This window comes from Alligator mississippiensis, chromosome 1 (genome assembly GCF_030867095.1).
Source record: "Alligator mississippiensis isolate rAllMis1 chromosome 1, rAllMis1, whole genome shotgun sequence".
Taxonomy (NCBI): domain Eukaryota; kingdom Metazoa; phylum Chordata; order Crocodylia; family Alligatoridae; genus Alligator; species Alligator mississippiensis.
This window is the reverse complement of record NC_081824.1, coordinates 311,020,801-311,037,056: the sequence shown is the minus strand read 5'-3', so window position 1 is coordinate 311,037,056 and position 16,256 is coordinate 311,020,801. Positions and strand designations below refer to the sequence as shown.

Sequence of the window (16,256 nt, the reverse complement as noted above, 5' to 3'; positions counted from 1 at the left end):
TTGGATGGAGGAGTTGAAAGCACTCTTTCCAGGTTTGCAGGTGACACCAAACTATGGGGTGAGGTAAACAAACTAGAGGGCAGGGAGCGAATCCAGGTGGATTTGGATAGGCTGGGGAAGTGGGTGGAACAGAATAGGATACAGTTTAACAAAGATAAGTGCCATGTGTTACACCTAGGGAGGAAGAATCATCAACACTCCTATAGCCTGGGAGGTACCTTCTAAGTAGCACAACTGTGGAAAGGGATCTTGGAGTTATAGTCGACTCCAAAATGAACATGAGTCGCCAATGTGATGAAGTAATAAGTAAAGCTAACTGCACTCTTTCTTGCATAAGTAGGGGCATCGCAAACAGGTCTAGGGCGGTGATACTTCCCCTCTATAAGGTATTGGTCAGGCTGCAGCTGGAGTACTGTGTCCAGCTTTGGGCGCCACACTTCAAGAGGAATGTAGAATACCTGGAAAGGGTTCAGAGGAGGGCCACCCATCTGGTTAAAGGCCTACAGGAAAAACCCTACAAGGACCAATTGAAGGACCTGAATTTCTTCAGCCTTCACAAGAGAAGGCTGATCTTGTGGCCATCTACAAACTCATCAGTGGAGGACAGCAGGAAATAGGGGATACAATGTTTACCAGGGCGCCCATTGGGGTAACTAGAAACAATGGCCACCAACTGAAGGAGAGCAAATTTAGACTGGACATCAGGAAAAAATTATTTACAGTGAGGGTTGCCAAAATATGGAATATGCTTCCAAGGGAGGTGGTGCTGTCCCCTTCCTTGCAAGTATTTAAGAGGACATTGGACAAACACCTGGCTGGGGTCATCTGACCCCAGCACTTTTTCCTGCTCAGGGCAGGGGGTTGGACTCGATGTTCTAATGGGTCCCTTCCGACCCGAAAATCTATGAAATCTATAAGAATATTGCTTGGGCATGAAGGGATGAAATCAGGAAGGCCAAAGCACAACTGGAGTTGCAACTAGCAAGGGTTGTGAAGGGTAACAAAAATGGTTTCTACAAGTATGTTAGCAACAAGAGGAAGGTCAGGGAAAGTGTGGGTCCCTTACTGAATGGGAGAGGCAACCTAATGACATGGTGAGGAAAAGACTGAAATAGTCAATGCCTTTTTTACCTCAGACTTCACAGTCAAGGTCAGTTCCCAGAGTACTGCACTAGGCAGCACAGTTTGAGGAGAAGATGACCAGCCCTCAGTGAACAGGTTAGGGACTATTTAGAAAAGGTTGACATGTACAAGTCCATGGGGCTAGATGCAATAGATCCAAAGGTGCTGAAGGAGTTGGCTGATGTGATTCCAGAACCGCTGGTCATTATCTTTGAAAACTTGTGGCAATCTGGGCAGGTCCCAGAGGATTGGAAAAGGGAAAATACTAGTGTCCATCTTTAAGAAAGGGAAGGAGGAAGATCTGGGGAACTACAGACTGTTTAGCCTCACATCAGTCCCTGGACAAATCATGGAGTAGGTCTTCAAGCAATCTATTTCTAAGTACCTGGAAGAGAAGGTGGTGATTAAGAACAGTTGGCATGGATTCAGCAAGGGCAAGTCATGCCTGACCAACCTTATTGCCTTCTATGAGATGACTGGCTATGTGGATTCGGGGAGAGCAGTGGACATGATATATCTTGACTTTAGCAAGGCTTTTGATACAGTCTCCCACAGCATTCTTGCAAGCAAGCTAAGGAACTACAGATTGGATGAAGAGACTGCAAGGTGGCTGGATTGTCAGCATCAACAGGTAGTAATCAATGGCTCAATGTCTAGTTGGCAGCCAGTATTAAGTGGAGTGCCCCAGGGGTTGGTCGTGAGACCAGTTTTGTTCAATATCTTTATCAACAACTTGTAAGATGGGACAGAGTGCACTTCAGCAAGTTTGCAGATGACATCAATCTGGGGGAGTAGTAGATACACTGGAGGGTAGGGCCAGGATTCAGAGAGACCTAGATGAATTGAAGGATTGAACAAAAAGAAATCTCATGAGGTTCAACAAGGACAAGTGCAAAAGTCTGCACTTAGGATGGAACAATCCCATGCATCACTACAGGCTTGGGACCAACTGGCTAAGCAGCAGCCCTGCAGAAAAAGACCTAGGGGTTACAATAGACAGTAAGGTGGATATGAGTCAGCAGTGTGCCCTTGTTGCCAAGAAGGCTAACAGCATACTGGGTTGCATTAGTAGGAGTGTTGCCAACAGATTGAGGGAAGTAATTATTCCCCTCTATTTTGCACTGGTGAGACTATATCTGGAGTACTTTGTCCAGTTTTGGGACCCCTGCTACAGAAAGGATGTGGACAACTTGGAGACAGTTTAGTGGAGGGCAATGAAAGTGGTGAGGGGGCTGGGGCACATTAATTATGAGAAGTTGAGGGAACTGGGCTTATTTAGTGTAGAGAAGAGAAGACTAAGGGAAGATTTCACAGCAGCTTTTAACTTCCTGCAGGGAAGGTTACAAAGAGGATGGAGCTAGGCTGTTCTCAATGGTGGCAGATGACAGAACAAGGAGCAACGGTCTTGGATTGCAGCAAGGGAAGTTTATGTTGGATATTAGGGAAAAACTCACTAAGGGGGTGGTGAAGCAGTGCAAAAGGTTACCTAGAGGTGGAAGCTCCATACTTGGAGGTTTTTAAGGCCCGGCTAGATAAAGCCCTGGCTGGAATGATCTTGTTGGGGGTGGTCCTGCTTGGAGCAGGGGGTTGGATTAGATGACTTCCTGAGGCCCCATCCAACTCTCATTTTCTGTGATTCTATGACGTAAGAGTGTATAAGTGTGGGCAAGCTAAGTTAATTTGTTTTCTTCCCTCTCTGATAGGAAATTTCTCCTATCCTGTTCATCAATGTGATGATTCTTGGCATTTAAAAGTACACGTGAGTGTAAGTATAACAGAGTATAATATTCTAGTATTAATAATAGTAATAAGTGAAATATTCTGGTTATTAACAGTCTGTAGTTGGCAGTAACACAAGAGCTTTAAGGCTCCTAAAACAGATTAAATAAATTGTATACATTAAATATAAAAAATATGTAGTTGAAGAAGAGCAGCATACCTTTGGACCAGTTAAAAGACATTTAAAAAAGCACATAACTTTTAGCCCAGCTTTATGTATCTGATAAATAGATCATGATTTATGGTTGTGTTTATATTAAAAGCTAAATGATAAATATACTTACTGACTGTTTATTTTCCTATGACATGGTTTAATTTTCTTTTTTAGGTTACGGAATAATTTTAAAGCTGCATAAATATCTACAGAAGCAAAGAACCATGTAGGTTTGTTTTCTTCAAAAACTAAATGTACATACAGCATAAAACAATCAGTAGAAAGAACAAGGGTCTTGAAGCAATACCCTGCATTTAAGATGAGAAAAAGAAACAGGTCAAATGTAATTTCTGCAAATGCTTAACAGTTTTGTTGAACCTGAAATGTCCCTGAAGGTACTATCTTTTAGACAGATCAAATTAGAACGTATTTTTCTGGCAGATAATGAGGCTTCAGAGTATTAAAGTATCATTTTCTGAAAAACATCTAGGCATTAGGACATTATCACATAAACATCAAAGCATTTTAAACTATCTCTTGTAACTGGGATCATTTATCTAGATTTTACACAGAGAGCTTGTTTTAGACAAGGGACTATCAAGAAGCAAGCCCTTTTCTTGTATTCTTTTGTCCACAGAGGCTGTGTTTGAGTTTGGCTGTTGTTTGTTTTTTTAAGATTGCCCATCCTAGCTTAGCAGCCACATATTTCATTTTACTTTCTTTGCTCTAGTTCATCACTGTGTGTGCTCTTGCATCTAAATTCAGCAGCCCTAAGGACTTTAGTGCAGTGGCACTGCTCTACATTTACATCCATGTTACCTTTTGTGTTGTGCTTTAAGCAGCCCAAAGAACAGGTGAGGAGGTCTCAGTTAGCTGCACTGCTGAAGCAGCTGCAATTGTGGCCCGGCACTTATGCTAGTCTAATTCCAGGAGGATCAGAGAGTCTGAATAGTAGCTTCCCAGCAAATCCCAATCAGCTTAGTTAGTCATTTAAATGCACAGAGAAAGGATAGGACTTTTTTTCAACTATGGAGTGGGCCATGTAGTAAGGACCCCTAACCCCTGCTGGTTGAGAGGTAGGAAGCAAGCATCCAAGATTTGCAAGCAGGTAGGCAGCAGAGCAGGAGTTATCTGCAAAGTAAGCAACCAGGGAAATCTCCAGAGTGTTGAAGAAGAGCAGGGGAAAGGGCAATGATTGCAGCTTAGGGTTGAAGCTGCAACACCTGAGAGCAGGCTGAGCACTGGGCCATGTGACCAGGAGGGCTGGAGCCCCAGCCTGATAAAAGCTTGGCTCCTGAGCTAGAGAGCTCCATCTGGCCTAGACTACTGCTGCCCTGGGTTGGAGCAGAGGGGAACCAAAGCAGCACAGGTACGTGCGGAGCTGCAAGAACCAGCAGCTACAGGGTAAGAGATGTTGAGACCCAGAGAGACTCAGGAGGGGGTTTATGTTTGAACAGTGGCTGGCACTGTACCAGAGGACCATGTGTGGCCGATAGGAGTGGTATAGAGGCCACAGGGGCGTCTGAGGGACACCTAGCACAGAGCCCTGTAAGAGTTGGGGACCCTGAGGCTGTACAAGAGAGAAAGCAACCTTGCCTAGGTCAAGGACCCCAGGTGGCATGAGAGAAGGGGCCAGGGGCCCAGAGAATGAGCCGGGGCTGGGGCCCAGGATCCAAGGTCTGGGGCAGCAGACCTGGGCTGAGGGGCACAGCCTAAGTAAAAGGGCCAAGGCCAGGAAGGTTGAAGCCCAGACAGAGGTATGAGGCCTGAGGGACCGAGTGTTGCATCAGGGTCAAGGGGCCCACTCCAAAGAGATGCTGACTGATACCTGGGAGGCATGAGTGCAGTAACTGGTGTGGTGGGAGGCTATGACTCTAGCCCTTAAGGCAGTTAGGGTGGCAGGGTTAGAGCCCTGGTGGCTGAGACACTGTGGCGGGATCAGAGCCCTGTATCAAGGAGGTCAAGTAGAGCCTGAGGAGGAACAGAATTTGGATGAGTACCCAAAGCTCATCAACCTCTCCTCTGTCTTTACCAGCAAGGCATGGCAGATGAAGCGGCAGGGTGAGACTCTGAGGCTAGGGACAGACATTCAAAAAGCCTGAGCCTGAATTGATTCAATCTTTGCAGGTTAGTTTAACCTGCAGTGCTTGAACCAATTTGGAGGTGGATAGACATTCCAGAAATGCCGGCACATGCCTGCAGTGGCTCAAGCTAGAAGCCAGGGGACATTAGAGAAGCCCTCCCTTCACTTCAACAGTGCTATGCTGAGGGCAGGGCATGATCAAGCCCCAGTAAGTCACTCTGATTAAGGAGGGGTTTAAACCCTACCCTGGCCTACACCATCTCAGGTTTTTCCCCGCTTGCTGCTCAAGGGGTGGGAGTGTTGCCAGACCCCAGCCCCTGGCCAGCACTCTGATGCAAAGGGGGGTGGGAGGGGGTGCAGTGCATGCATCTGTCAATGATACTAGCTTTTCAATCTCCCTCTCCCTGTCTGCAAACCTGACAGGGCTGCAAACCAGGAGGGGAGACTGATAAAACTACTGTTATCAGCCCATCAGCAAAGCAAAGTCTCTCTCATTAGTTTAAGCTCTTCTTAAACAGCTTGTTCCTGTCATGACCCAAAGGTCTGATTTTTTTTTTTGTGTGTGTGCATCTACACATGTAGAGCCTTTGCTTTGCAGCGAGGCTCCAAAGTCCGGTCAGTGACCATCAGAAAGCCAATAACATAATGGTTCTGGAACTGGTGAGAGCAGACAAAGACATCTCACCACTGAAACACAAAATAGTTTGATTGAACTCAGAATATCTGCTGAAATCATAAAAATCCAAAGAACAAAAATCTTCCCAAGGAAGTGGTAGGAAATCTTCTGGGGCAGCGACAAAAAAACCTAGATGTTGATTACATACTCAGGATACTGTGAGTTAGGGGCAAGCTATGATGCATGTTACTAGTATAAGAATTTGCACAGGTCATGCTAGCAGTGCAGTACAGCGTAAGTAGAGTGCACAGGGGAGCTGAATTGTAGAATTTCAAGCCTCACATCAGTTGTGGTAGATAGATAAGGGCATGACTCTCAAACTCCAGAGAGAACCACATCCAGTCTTGCACAACTACCCCAGTGTGTAACCTTCACTCAGGAGAAAGGATTAGAAAGAAAAACAAACTAGGAAATGCAGTAATAGGGACTCAGGTTGTTAAAGGATTGTCTCTCCCCCCTGAAGGGCAATCACTTACCCCTAGGTAGTTTAATTATGCCGAAAGATCTCCATACTACTGACAAAAAATGCGACATAGAGAATCTTTACAGAAGTTTCAAGTTACAGCCACATGAACTCAGCCCAGGACATTGAAGTTTTGTTTTAACACGTACTACTTCTTGTACCTTCTCTCTTCACACCCTCACAAAGCTGACTTTAGGCTGTGTTTTTAACCAGTTTGTTGATTTTTTTATGCAACATCTATATTATACCACAGATTGTTTTTCCACACACTATCATCCTGACAATAAAAGTCACCTATTTCCCTTTGAAATATTTCATATCGAGCATCTGGGCCTTATGCTTCAAGTCTTTCTTTATGTAAGCAGTCCAACTGAAATCAACCAAAATGAACTATTCTTGCAAGTGAGGTCTCTGGGTCAAGCTCCCAGAGACAGTATTGGGACATTTCTTTCAAAACAGCTTCTTTAATAAAATAACCCTGTTAGAATGTGGGAACAATCCAGGAAAAGAACAATATGGATATCTTTCACTCCCAGTTTGAAAAGAAGCACTGAAAGCTGCTGGGAAACATCTACACATACTGCTTTTATCGCTATAATAAAATTTGCTTTCATTTTTAAGGCTAGGAAACACTGTGTGGGAATTCACACACTTGGTGAATTTTATAGCTCATGAAAACATCTATATTTCCATCCTTGGATGATAGATGACTGGTGTCACTGCAAGCCTTCACCTAAATAGTTTAGCTGTATTTTGCATAATGTTCCACTATTACTTTATCACCATTGTTATTATGATGTTTATTGCCTAGCTTTTATATTATAATATTTTCTGTACTACTGTAACTTCCAATGCAATTACTCTGGCTCTGGAAAGCAAGCAGGTAGAATTCAAAGCAATTCTGTGAAGGAATTTAACTCAGTCGCGTTCTACTGAAAACGATCATTGCAAAAGTCCAAAAAAGATGATCGTATTTTACAAGTCTATTTAAAAACGGTCTTCCTCCACTCTATTCTCAAAGTACAATAAGAACTTGCAAGGCCTTGTCCAAATACTATTAATTGTGAAATAACACCTTTTGTTTTTTGTAGATTAATAGGGTGATCAGGAGACACACTCCAATAAAGCAGTATGACCAGGACATTCATGAATAGGTTTGTTGACTTGGAGGCAAATCCAGGGAATTCGGAGAAATTAGCCACCAAGTAAATGATAAAACTATGGGTTGAAAGAAGAACTCCGGGACATCAAGAGAGGATACTGAAAATGGTCAGAACTTAAATTAAATGGTTCTTTATGAGAAAATTTGTATTGCCTTCTTGTAATGGGGCCCCCACCCCCTTACTAAGAAAAGGGAGCAAATCCTGGGGCTCGTTGGCCAGCTAAGCCTGTGGAGGCAGACTTGATGGTGGATGGTACCCAAGTAAACACTCACCGCAGAGCCAGCAGTATCAGAACTGCAATCTTGCACTGATGCACTGCAGGGCCCAGCAGCAGGAGCCACTCTGAGGCTGATCCAAGCAGAAGAATCAGGAAGCACCTGCAGTAGTTCTGAGAATCAGATGACCAGAAGGGGCAGGGCCAGGGAGATATATAAACCCTGAGCCAGCTGAAAAAGAAGGAGTTCTACAGCAGACTGCTTGCCAAAGAAAGCCCGAGAGAGAAGCCAGTAAGGAGGGGTAGTGGAGACTGAGACTCAATACTGATGGGGAATTTCAGATAGCCAGTATGCTGGAAAATTTGAGTTAGAGCCATTGGACTGATATTTCAGGTTGTGTTTTGCCTGGTGGTTCGTGGAAGGGGCTGTAAGGAGTGGTTTGGCAGTCCTATTACTGCCCAAGGGGCATGCAATTGCTTGCAGCCTTGTCAGGCAAAGTATGGGGCCACGGGGTGAAAGAGCCCAGAGCCGGGCAGAGCATGGGGACAAGGCCCAGAGTCAGACCTGGGACTGCCAGGTGCTGTATACCATCATGTATCTTCTGCCAGTATACTTATTTTGCCCCTGGTTCCAGTAACAACAATAGCTATAAAAGAGTCTGGATGATATGTAATGCCAACTTTATTATTTCAAGGATTGAAGCTTTTGTTAGAAAAACAAACCCCTGCATTTCAGTTGGTGTTTTTCCTGTATAATGCATGTTGTTTGTGCTGCAATAATATATTTTCTAGGGCTGTAGCTCTGAACAGTCTTTCTTCTTTATAATTGTACTTCATGACATAAGGAAATCTTTGTACATTTATTTACAGGTAAGATACCGTTTGCAATTTCATCTTGACAATGTACCGCACCTTTTAGAGTAAAGAATAGACAACAGCTTTAAGACAGTTGGTTGGCTTCTGACTAAGCTTTCCAAATCCTGATTATTAAATGTTTTATCTCTCTGAAGCAGTAGCTTTCACTTAAAACTTGGCTCAAGTTGTGTTTTTTGTTAAAGATCTCAAGCAAAGGAGAGAGAAATTGAAATCAACTAGAAAATTGTGTGCAAAAGGGCAAGGCATTGTTTTAACCAAGAATCCTAATTCATGATTGAAATTGGGATGCAGGTGGTGAGAATTTAGAGAGATATTTAGTCATTAAAAGTGCTTCAGTGTATTCTGTACTGTTTTCAAGGTTAAACCCTCCTTCCTTTTTAATATAAAAACCAACAACCCCCCCCCCCCAAAAAAAAAAAAAAAAAAAAACCAACAGACTTCAATTATCAGGCATTGATCAGTTTGTCTTTCAGATGGAATATTTGAAAAAAAGTTTTTACTTGGAAAAACTTCTGTCTATCCAGAAATACCCAGAGAAAACTGAAGCAAAAGGCTAATAATACTGCAATAGACGATTCAAAGAAGTGTAGGCAAAAATAAATTAAATATATTCAAATATCATATTTTTTTTTTTTTTTTGGCTAAATCACAATGCTAGTTCCAGTTCCTTGGAAGAATCCTTGCAAGAAAGAAGTCTAGTCTGAGTCTGTAACCAATGAAGCACAGGTAAGTAAGGGGAGAATGTCATATAATCATCTCTCATAGTCTTATTACAGTAGCCAGGGACTGTGACTATAACCAAACAAGGAACATCCATTGAGAAGGAATGGGTATTAGAGGAAAAAAGCTGTATGTAGTACAGTATATTTTTTTACAGTATATCAATTGTAATTGTAGCCAATCATTTATTCCTCCCATCACAGAATAGAGATTGGCACTCTTGCCTCTTCCTTAGAGGTGGTGATGGCATGGTGTGCTGGTGTAGGGGGATGATGGTGCAAACTCCTTTCTCTCCCCTGCTCCTGGGAGGTGGCAGCGGCATGGGGTGGTGGGTGGCAGGGCTCCACCCCCACCCACCCTTCCACCCCCATTCTTGACAGGCAAGTTGCTAGTACCATAATAAGCCAAAAAGACAACAGAAAGCCTTACATGAGTCTTGCATAATCCTGATGGCAGAGTATCTCCTTGCAGCTGGGTATTCAGAAAGTCCTCCTGTGAGATGCACAGGTCGTCTTGGGTGATGAGAAGATCCCACAGGCCTCATCTCTGCCTAGGTGAGTCTGCATCTCCTTCCCTCTCTTGGGTGCCTTGACCATAGCAAGGGTGTAGGTTGTAGCAGTGTTGATCTAAGGACATAGGCAGACAAGGTTCTTCGGGTAAAGCTGATTGGATTTCCCCAGAGAACCTTGTCTCGACCATAGCATGTCAAACTCGGGTATTTCAGTCTCTTGCCCCTTACAGGTTCTGGTTTGAAATGTAAGTGGTCCCTGCTTTGCTTGGGCTGGTGTGGCCAAAGAGTCTGGGACCCTCCCCTGTTACCTTGAGTCTGTTGCATAGTCCCAGCTTACATTTGTGAGGATCATGCCAGGTCTTTGCCAACAGATCCATTGCATTTGCCTTAACCCATGAGCCTGTCAATTGCTTTGGATATGATGGGTACGTTTTGCTAACATTTGAACTGTTTCACTAACATGATATAATTTCCTCTTGGATGTTATTTGCTTTCATCAGATTTAATAATCTTTGTTTTAATATCAACTAACACAGAAATAAACTCTCTCTAATCCTATTACTGATGTAGTCCACTTTAATTATAGTATACAATCACCAGTTGCAAATTCCTCAACTTTCTCTTTCCTGTTAAAAAATACAAGGCTTAGGAAAAAAACAAATGAGGTCAATGAGATTCCACACAGTAAATCTGTAGCTGTGATGGCTAAAGTTTTTAGCTCCCACTGTTTTATAATAAGTGACAGTGAATTTCATATTGCTATGTGACTTATGTATATATTTTAGATGCTCCTTACAGCTGATCTTAATTTGTTTGTGCTTCAAGTGACTAAGTGATGATTCTTAAGCATATGGTCAACAATTTCTGGTTGAGATCTTGCCAAGTTTAAAAAAAACAAAACAAAAAACATGTTTTAGCCCTCCATCCTGTAATACATGCTCTGTGTGGACAGAGGGCTCCCCTGATGCAGAGTTGTTTGTAAAGTTAGGGCATGGATGCAGTTAAACTTGACCCAACCTAGATACAGATTCTAATTCTACCACTTAGATGAATTTTTTTTGATCAATCATGGTTTTTCTATAACAATGGTATAATTTTTTTTTAAGACAGCAGCTCTCTTCCATTAAGGCCTCTTATGCTGTATAATATGTTAAGCTTTCAGTATTTTCCCCATGTGTTAATATGTTTAGCAGGTTTTTAAACTAGTCTGACTGAAATTAAGGTAAAATGACTTGTGAATCACAGTGCTTCGGAGATGTTTTTGTCTACAAAGGCTGATAAGGGAAAAACATGTCTCTCTTGCTTTGTGACCTTTTGTCACTTTCTTTGTTGCTGACTGTGGAAATGTTGCTTAAAGTGCATGGTAACTGTACCCTCAGATGGGGAAACATGGCTAGCTGAGGGAATTATGACCCAAGATAAAAGTATATTGCTACTTTCCGTTTGTTTTTTCTGTTGTTATCACTGTTTTAATGTAATGTTTAAATTTTTAAAAAATAAATTGCATTTATGACAGAATTGGAGGACTAACATGTATAAGTTGCTCTCAAGCTGGAAAATACAGCCTTACAGTAGACCCAGCAGTTTGTTTAGTATTCCTTTATCAATAAATAGAGCAGCAGTTTTACTAGTAAGCATACCATTCATTACTTTTTAAACCATCTTTGCTTCTTCATGCAGTATCTAATTCATCTAGTTAAAGCTAAGATCTCTTCTACCACCTGTGGATGGTCTCCTAGGTTCTATTCCATATAAGTAATAATACAACAGACTAACTCTAGTGCTGATGACAACTTCTGTATTTTTACTTCTGTGCCAAAAGAAGTAGCAAGGCATCTGAGCAAACCTCTTTCTTTTCAAAAAGACAGCAAGAATGTTATAAAAGCAATGCCTCCCCAGCGTCTACAAAGGATGAGTCTACAGACATCTTGAATGTCAGATACTGATACAGATGTTCCAAAATTTTAAATCTGAGAGCCTTAAAGGTACAATGAACAATTAATGGGCAATTCTGCCTAGTACTTAGTATGTAATCTTGCCAATGAAATTCATGTTGTTCTCTCTTGCATTTGGTAGAATTTCTGTGTCTCATCCTGTATATTAATATATTTTCACTTTTTTTTTTTTTTTTTTTTAATAGAGAAGGGTTTATTCTGGGATCAAAGCCTAGCTTTCAGGATGGTTATATAACTTTTGTATGTTGTTTGTGACTGTTTTAACACCTATACAATGCGTTTTGTTTTGGGGTTTTTTTTTTTCATTTTTTATTTATTAACTCTTTTTTTTTTTTCCCTAACTTCAGAAAATGCCCACTGTTTCTGAGCTTGCACTATAGTAGCATTTTTAAAAGCCTGAAATTTGCCACAGCCGTCATGTGTTTTCCATTATGCAGAGCAGAAACTCTGCAGTCAGATGCTGCTGTAAGATGTACCTTTTAAAATGCTTTAAATAGGTATGCAAGTTACAAAAATGAGGAAGCTGTTTTGCTTTAAAAGTAAATACTAAATATTTCAATATTTAATAGTTTTACATTTACTACTTGTATGGTTCCAGTGGAAAACAAGAGGCTGTCTTCATGGAGATCTTCTGTACCCATGTCCTGTGGTCTGTGGAGGAAGGGGGTTATCTACCTTTAGAAAACCCATCCCCACAAGTTTCCAGGAGGCTAGGATCATCCTGGTGTGGAAGGGTTGCAGTACAGTAACCAATTCTGGCTTCCTAATGTCTTAGCTGCAGCTTGCAATTCATTTTCTAATCAACATTCTCAGGGTCAAGAGAAGGCAATACACAAGTCAGTTTTTATTCCTGCCCCCAGGCCTTCATAGGGCTAACACAAAATGGGTAGCTGATGCTTCTTTCCACAGAGAAATGGGGAAGAACCAAATATAGATTTTTTTTTTTTTCTTTTGTGCACAGATTCCTGGGAGACAATGCAATAATAAGGATGAAAGATGGATAGGAATGACATGTGCTCATCAGAGCTTACTTTACTTCAGTTTCATTTGACACTTCCACATTCCCAGCTCCCTAGTGTTCTCCTCCCTTGCTTCTGAGTGCAGTATCATACATGTGTATGAATTTAAACATGTCTGGTAGAAACTGAACTCTATCCACTAGTTTATTGCACACAGGCCAGCTGATGATTATTTTTGCCTGAAGCTGCAATTGACTCAGGAACTTAGAACAGATGGACTCGATGCCTTTCTGAACCATTTTGTCCCTGCATCATCCACTAGGACCAGACAAAAAATAGCTAAGCTATTGTCTGAAGTTAGATTTGTGTGTGTGTATATTTATAATTTCTGTGGATCTCTTCCAAAAACCTATGCACTCCATGCAAACTTGGTGTGCCTTCTAACCATGCTGCCTTCTTATTACATCTTTTAAAGATGGCACATATGAGGAGTCCAGAGCTGAGCAATGATGGTTTCTCTAACAACTGTCAGCACAATTAGACAAACCATCAGAACTCTATATAGACAGTGGTTCAACTGCAACAGGCCCCGTCTCTGCAAGGGATACCTGCAGCAAATATATTTCTGATCTATAGTACCCGTTCATGGTATAAGTCACAGTACATCAAGCAATTTTGGCTAGACTCTTTTTAAATAGTCCAATTATACTAACATAATCTCTATTCTAAAATAAGCCCCAGGCAAAACTTTCTAAAACCTAGAAAGTGTGGAGAGGAATGGACAGAGCCTCGAGTAAGCCCATTAAAGACTGGGCTACTGCTAATCTACAGTACTTCGAAGGTACTCAGAAGCCTTAGTGATGGGCAGGAGAATAAAAACATTAAAATGGAAATGGTGATTAGAAACTCTAGGAAACTGGTTACCTGTCCTGATTTTTTTTCAAGAGAATGAAGGTGTCTCTCTCTAATATGTTCTCTATTTAATTTTCAATTTAAAAAAAGAAGTTGATAAATTTGCTTTGGGACTATGTTTAAAGAGGTTGGCTTCCATTCTCTTTCCCAACTTCCTGAAGTAGTATGGGATGATAGGGCTTCTCATAAGGCTACTTTACTAGGGCACAAATTTTGTTAAGTCTTCTAACATGTGCTTGTGCCTCCACGTGTCAGAAAATATGTCCCACATATTCTGGCTTTGTCAAACCAGTGGATAAAGATGGGGGGAGGGGCAGACTTGGGAAGAAACAATGATGAAGTCCACTTCTGAAGTATGGATGACCTGTTAAGTCCCTACAGGTGGAAACAATACTTGGCTACTACTGCGTAACCCAAAAGGAGAGTCCAAACAGGTTGTGAAGCTTGCAAAAAAAAATAAAAATAAAATAACCTTCCCCTTCAAGGACCCAAGTTTACAGCATTCTGTATATTATATAAGAGCTTTCCCCCACCTACCAGGTAACATCTTCATTCTTACCCACAAGATAAGTGTTTCTAAGAGGGAGAGGAGCAAATTAAGATAAAATTTTGTAGTTTTGTAGATTTAGCTTCAGGCAAACGCTTTGTTACAGTGCTCCTGTCTGAGTTCAGTGTTTCATCAAAACTCAAGGCATTTCTTAAGTGAAAGAACAAAAGAGGCCTTTAACCATATCAAAGGTTATTCATAGTTGTGTGGGGACCAAAGGGGCTGGAATATTAACATGTATTTTGAGTTTCAATGACATGACAGCATCTTATTTCTGACCTTCCATGCAGATGAAATTTACAAATTCTCTTGCTCTTCTTTGGCATGTATTTCATAACCCTTGTTTTCTCCATGGATTCTGAAACTGGGACTGAAGGTTTAATTGTAGCATACTCTAATGTGGGGTTTGCATAATTAAGTCCGAATTTTGCTAAATAAGAAATTCCCTATAACACCTTTTAATTTTTTTTTTAAACCAAGCCCATATCAATGACTATTCCCCTGAACTGAAAGGGTTTCTTTATGCATTCACTGACCTCCTCTCTTAAGGCCAAAATTCTGGCATCCTACCCCTATGGATTTGAGGGGATGGAAAAGGTAATGCTTATACTGAAAAGAGAAACATTCCTGAATATTTTAGGACAGAGACAGGATACATCTAAAGGCTTCTGGATCTACTAGTCCAGTGGCTGACTGCCTCATCTGAAGTAGTTTGCAATGTTCCTGTTGCCAGGGAGAGGGATCCATTTACAATAGGAATAACTCCAATAGCGTGGTAGCTGCATCAGAAGACAATGTCATTTCACAAAGCCTGCTAACAAACTCCATTTCCTGCCTTTTACACTTAATAGTTCCTTGGATTTCTTTCTGTGTCATAGAACTTGGACCAGTTCCAGTTGGTCAACATTATTAAGTAGTACTAGCAAACTGCCTGTCATGAATGATGGGGATGGGGTGGGGCAGGGACAGAGTACCACCACCCCAGTGCTGCCGCTCTACCTTGGGCCCTGTATACCCCCCACCCCATCCCCGCCTCTGGCCTTGCATCCTGCCCTGTATGCCATCCCCATCCCCTGCCACTCCACCCCACTGGGAGCTGGCTCCCAGGAATAAGGGGCCAGGGAGCTTGCACACAGCAGCAGCTGCTGCCACCTGGCAGCAGGCAACATCTCCCTTCCCCTCCCCCTCTCAACTAGCTGTTGTCAGGGCTGCAGCAGCCGGGGGGGGGGGGGAGGGGCAGTAGCAGACACCAGAAACACTGCCCCCCTTCTTTCCCTTCTTCCCTGTTGGCAGCTGTTGTGGGGGGAACGCAGCATGGCAGCTCCCTCACCCCCTTGTCCGTAATGCTCCAGGCCCTCGCAGCCAACTGACGCACTCTCTCTCAGCAGTGCATGCACAGTTGGCCTGGAGCGTGATGGACAGAGACAGACAGACTAAGGCTTTTATTATATTAGAATGTTTTAAGGCTGCATTTGTGCATTGCTTTCCCATTGATATTAAACAGCTGGCTATGGTGGGAATGCCTTGTGGATCTAAAGCCAGTATAGGCACTAAAATGCTGAGGAAGGGTTAAACAAAGAGTTAGGAAGCATAATGATTAGAGTTCTAGGACAGTGGTTCTCAACCTTTTTTGTATCAGGACCCGTTTTTAAACATTGATGGCCAGTCCCAACCTGCTGCCCACCCACCCCCAGGCACCAGCCCCGCAGTGTGTGTGGCAGGGGGGGCAAGCAGCCCCTTGCAGACTGGAGCTCTGCCAGCCTGCATGAGAAAAACCACAGTTTCTCACATATTTCTCCTTTAAAGGATAACCCATTTTTTAAAAAGTTTTTGATCCACTTTTAAAGTTTATGACCCTTTCACATATTCTTGTGACCCACTTTTGGGTCACGACCCATGGGTTGATTAAATGCTGATCTAGGAAGATCTACCTAATTATCTTTTTTTCTGCCAAGGTAAAATAATACATTTTTAATGGTTGGTCCAATTTATTTAAATGCCAAGTGCCATGCTTTCAATCAGGTACATTCTAGTGGAGCAATCTTTTCTTACGGTTAGGGGGCAAGCATATATGAAACTACAATAAAAATGTGCACTGGACTAGGTATATATTCCCATCTGT

The 16,256-nt window shown here is 42.2% G+C and overlaps 1 long non-coding RNA gene across 3 annotated transcripts; it reads left to right on the top strand.

Moving 5' to 3' along the window:
• The first annotated feature begins 4,254 nt into the window (after positions 1 to 4,254).
• On the top strand, positions 4,255 to 15,337 carry LOC132247740 (uncharacterized). 3 transcript variants are annotated; one of them, XR_009459123.1, is made up of 5 exons: positions 4,255 to 4,459; positions 7,369 to 7,546; positions 9,189 to 9,256; positions 9,722 to 9,804; positions 11,442 to 15,337. It is a non-coding gene; the product is annotated as an uncharacterized LOC132247740 (long non-coding RNA). The 3 variants fall into 3 exon arrangements; XR_009459121.1 differs by having other exon boundaries at positions 4,258 to 4,459; positions 11,626 to 15,337; XR_009459122.1 differs by having other exon boundaries at positions 4,260 to 4,424; positions 11,626 to 15,337.
• The last annotated feature ends 919 nt before the right edge of the window (positions 15,338 to 16,256 follow it).